Genomic DNA, 5,646 nt, shown 5'->3' with positions numbered 1-5,646 from the left:
CCCTCTTCCCCATCCCCCTTTCCCTCCTTCCCTTCCTCTTTTCTATCTTTAACATCTTCCATTCTGCAGATTCCCTCTTCTAGGCTTACAAACATACCGAAGTCTTTCCTATTTGAAAAACAGCAGGAAACCTTGCCTCAAATCCAAATACCTCTCTAACTACAGCCCATTTCTATCTTCCTTTCCTCATCTCATTGTCTTAAAATAGTAGGGTATATGGAATTCCCTGGTGGTCCAGTGGTTAGGGCTCCCATGCTTCCACTGCAGGGGGCACAGTTTCAATCCCTGGTTGGGGAACTAAGACCCCTACATGCCGCCTGGTGTGGCCAAAAAAAAAAAAAAAAAAAAAAATTAGGGTATATGTGGCAGCCAGAAGAATGTGCCTCACAGACTTTCAACCACGGAGAGCTTAATTAACCAAAGACCCCCTGAAATCCATCCCCACAGTTGTGCCAATGCCACGTTTCCCACAGACTGCTCCTGTGTAGCCAGCAATTGAGCATGGCAGGCCTGTTCCTGAAAGATACATAAGCTTCCAGCAGCCTGGCTAACCCTTCCTTATCCCACATAGCATTCTGAGATGCTTCTACCCAATCATCTCCCCCTCCTCCCTTCATGAGGTCAGACTTGCGCTGCTGCCTGGTGGGTCCTCCAGCCTTCCCCGCCTCCCTCCCATTTCCTCTGACACATGTATTTGTGCCACCCTCCCCCACCCCCAGAAAATTACTACACTTTCACTCCATCTTGGTGTTTGCTTTCCAGAGGACCTGCACTGAACACAGTAGCGCTGGAGAGTTTGTAAAAATACACATCCTCCTCAAATCAACTGAATCAGAATCTCTGGGGAAGAAACTTTTCAATCATTATTTTTTTTTTTTTATTTTATTTATTTTATTTTTTTGTGGTATGCGGGCCTCTCACTGTTGTGGCCTCTCCCGCTGCGGAGCACAGGCTCCGGACCTGTAGGTTCAGTGGCCATGGCTCACGGGCGCAGCCGCTCCGTGGCACGTGGGATCTTCCCAGACCGGGGCACAAACCTGCTTCCCCTGCGTCGGCAGGCAGACTCTCAACCACTGCGCCACCAGGGAAGCCCTCAATCATTATTTTTAATTGAAGTATAGTTAATTTATAATGTTGTGTTAGTTTCAGGTATACAGCAAAGTGATTCGGTTTTACATATATATAACCTATCTATTTTTCAGATTCTTTTCCCTTATAGGTTATTATAAAATATTGAGTATAGTTCCTTGTGCCATACAGTAGAACCTTGCTGGTTTCAATCAATTTTTAATTAACTCTAAATATGAGTTTAATGCTTAGCCAGGTTTGGGAATCCCTGGCCTCTATTCACCCTCTGCCACATTCTCAAGTTATATTCAATCTTCAACTTGCTGCAATCTGATCTCTGCTGCAATTACTCTCAAGTCAGCTCTATGTGGATATCCCACAAGTACCTCTAACTCACGTGACTCAAAACTGAGCTCATTCTCTTCCCCCTTTCAGTTGATGATCCCTCTTGTAGATTCTATCTCAGTGACAAATGTATAATCCATTTGCCCAAGCTCAAAACCAGAAGTTTCTCTGCTTCTGCTCATTCATTCTCAGTGTCCAATGACTCATCATTAAACAGGGGTCCCCAAAATAAAGACTCTGTCTTACTTGTTTTATACTCCTATACTTTACATGGTATTTGAAGCCTTTTATTATATATTTGACAATGAAAGTATAAGTGATGCCTGCAAAGAATGTGTTAATCCAGTAGGCTGCCACTGTAATTTTTCCTTAATTGCTGTTTCAAATGCCATAAGAGGTTGAGTAAATTGATGGCTGAGAAATGCCAATTCGATTTATCAACATGTGGATAATAGGTGACCTTAGAAAGCAATCAAGCCCAAGCTGACTGCAATGGTGCCCTGCGTTAGGAGGCAGATTCTGGGATAGAGTTTGGAGTAACTATTAGGGATGAAAATCTGTGAAAGGAAGGGAAAGAAACATGACTGAGCAGAGAAAGCAGTTAAACTGGGATCCAAGCCCAACATCCTCAACCAACCAGATGGGGGCCTTCAGAGTAAACTCTACCCAGGCCAAAATGGCCAGTCCTTTTACCTCACTCATCACCATACATGGGCCACCCTGGGAAGGGCATGACCTTGTGCAAGATGACACTGAGTCTGAGGCAGACCCTGAAGAAGCAGACAGTTTGAGGCAGTCTGCAGACCACATTCCCCTCAGCTGGGCAGCGAGTACTTCCTTGAAGGAGGTTAGCATCCCATGTCCACAAATGGACTGAGAGGTGAATGGAAGGTTAGAAAATTGAGACAGACATAATGGACACCTCTTTCCAGAAATTTTACTGCAAAAGTAAGGAAAATGATATAAGTAATAGCCAGATGGGAAAATAAAGTGAAGAAAGGGCTTTATTATTTTGTTCTGGGGAATAGATTGTTTGTTTCTAAGAGAGAAAAGACTTGAGCTTATTCAAAACCAGATGGGAAGGATCCAGTTGGGAGAAAAAGGTAAAAAGATGGAGGATTGGACAGAAATAGACTGCAAATTACAATTTTTTTCCCTGGCAAATTATGTGTCATTACATCTGTAAAATGCTAAGCATTGTTCTGGACACATCATAAGGACTCAAATATTATCACATTATTATTATGACTAATTTTGAAATACATGCTGATGCTTGTCACAATTATTCCACATACTTAAGGGTTTATTTTAGTGACTACGTATGTCATTTCTTCTGCCTCCTGCTTGAGATTATCAGCTAAGTTACATAACCTTGAATAAGAATCTAAACTTTGCTAAGACTCAGGATCTACATTTATAAAATATGAAAGTCCGTACTTTACAGTGCTGTGAAAATTAATTAAAAACTATGTACTTAAGCATTTAGTACAGTGTCTGACCCATATTAACTTTTTCTAAAAGGTATCTAGATACACTGTTTTATCTTTTTTAATATTATTTTATTTATTATTTATTTTCCTTATTTCTTTTGGCTGCGTCAGGTCTTACTTGTGGCACATGGGGTCTTTGTTGAGGCATGCAGGATCTTTTCATCATGGCACGCAGTCTGCTCGGGCTTCTCTCCAGTTGTGGCGTGCGGGTTTTCTCTCTCTAGTTGTGGTGCGCAGGCTCCAGAGTGCGTGGGCTCTGTAGTTTGTGGCACACATGCTCTCTGGTTGAGGTGCGCGAGCTCAATAGTTGTGACGCGCGGGCTTAGTTGCCCCTAGGCATGTGGAATCTCAGTTCCCCAACCAGGGGTCGAACCCGTGTCCCCTGCAATGGAAGGTGGATTCTTTACCACTGGACCACCAGGGAAGTCCCTGACCCATGTTAATTTTATCATTATCACCTTGCTTGCTTGTTTGCTATTATACGTTTTGAACATGTCAACTGAATGGAATTCTGTTGAGATGAGCATTATTTTAATGATGGCAAAATTGCTCTGACTCCCAGTTATTTACCAGCTGATATTTGAGAGTAATATAGAAACACCTAAGATTAAACACAATAAACAAAAATAAAATAATAATAAATAAACCCAATGTCTGAGCCAGGTCCAGTTCCTGCATCTGAGTTTCAGGTTACAGTGTGGACATCATTTTTTATTTGATATTTCCTGCAACCCTTAGGGAGACAGTCATCCTGGTTTTCATAATAGAAACATCTGTTTTCTAATTCAGTGACAGTTTTCACCCTGTTTCATTGAGGAAAATATTAGGGGCTTCTCTGGTGGCGTAGTGGCTGAGAGTCCGCCTGCCGATGCAGGGGACACGGGTTCGTGCCCCGGTCCGGGAAGATCCCACATGCTGCGGAGCGGCTGCGGAGCGGCTGGGCCGCTGCGGAGCGGCTGGGCCCGTGAGCCATGGCCGCTGAGCCTGCGCGTCCGGAGCCTGTGCTCCGCAACGGGAGAGGCTACAGCAGTGAGAGGTCCGCGTACCGCAAAAAAAAAAAAAAAAATTAGGCTGTGTATATGTTCTCCTAGAGTAGGCTGGGGCATAGTCACAATCTTAAGCTTTAACTGCAAATTTGGTAAAATAATGGATGTGCAAGAGGCACCTTGTCTCTGGGGGTTCATCTGCATGTAGCAATTCCTCTCTGTCTCCACAGCCTATTGAATTAGAAGAGTTTTGCAAATGTCAAAAAGCATGTTTAAACACCAACTTATTGGGCTTCCCTGGTGGCGCAGTGCTTGAGAGTCCGCCTGCCGATGCAGGAGACGCGGGTTCGTGCCCCGTTTCGGGAAGATCCCACATGCCGCGGAGCGGCTGGGCCCGTGAGCCATGGCCACTGAGCCTGCGCGTCCGGGGCCTGTGCTCCGCAAATGGGAGAGACCACGACAGTGAGAGGCCCGCATAACGCAAGAAAAAAAAAAAAAAACAAAAAAAAACACTAACTTATTAATGGTCTTCCTACTGAAGTTTAGATAAAGATTCAGAGTTCTTGGCTGCAAGCAACAGAAATTAATTATTGCCTTTGCATAACTCACTCATGAATCAAAGTCCCTAGAGAGAGAACTCCATTGACTGGTTAAGTCATGTGCCTGCCCACATGGTGGGGGCAGGGAGGCTCCTAATGCTTTGTCTCCCAAGTGAAAGAGAGTCACCTAGAATTATCCTCTCAAGCAAGACTATACTCAAGATAATTTCCCAATACAAAAATCAGAGTGCTACTAACAAAAGGGGACCTAACCTTGTCAGTAAAGCAGGCAAGGTATGTATGTGTGTATATATGTATATATATATATATATATATATATACACATATATATTTAGTTATATATATTTATATGAAAGACAAAGATTTTGTTTATTTTTTATTATTTTAATTTTGTTTATTTTGTTTATATATTAAACACATAGTAATATTTCTCTTCTACAAGAAATATATATATATATATTCTCAGTTTTCTTGAAGAATTTGGTCGTCTATCTTTCCTTGCTCACTTTTGATAGAGACATAGAGCAAAGGTTCTGTCCTATAAGAAACACCATAGTGCCAACCTGATGATCACTGGCAACTGATACTCATCTTTGATGTGGGGACAATAGAGAATGGTAGGGACTGTGGCAAACAGTAGAATATAAGGTCTGTCTACAGGAGTCCGTTGCTAATTATACTGGATATCGCCTGCTTGGCCCTCGAGATCCCCCCTCCAATCTTTTCCACCCTGCTCTGTGCCCCTCAGGACTACCCTTTATGGGCTGACTCAAGAAACTCCCTTGACTTATAGCTTCCAGTTTCATTCGGCCATTGGGGAGCCCTACCAGAAACAGACAGAGAGTGAGGTTTGGATATTTATTCGTCTGGCTTCCTCCCTGAGGCATTGTCATGAGCTAGCTGTGTCCTTCACCCAAAGTCACAGCTCTGCCAGACAGCCTTCTCCATTATGCTGCCACTCTGGTTCCAATGCTTCTCCCTCTCCTTCCTCTGAGATTGCAATCGCTCCCTGAGGTTATACCGGTCCCAGGCTACTGCTCTTTACACTGTGGTTTCCCAACACACTGTCCACACATGAGTAATCAATCTCTTTATTAAGGCTTCCTCAAATTCCCAAGTTTGAGTTTGCCATTTGTTTCCCACTTAGGCCCTACTGATATATGACTCAAATCTGATGGATTATGGGCCTGGTGTCAG

Source organism: Lipotes vexillifer, unplaced genomic scaffold (assembly GCF_000442215.2).
Source record: "Lipotes vexillifer unplaced genomic scaffold, Lipotes_vexillifer_v1.1 scaffold467, whole genome shotgun sequence".
Taxonomy (NCBI): Eukaryota; Metazoa; Chordata; class Mammalia; order Artiodactyla; family Lipotidae; genus Lipotes; species Lipotes vexillifer.
This window is presented reverse-complemented; position numbering follows the sequence as displayed.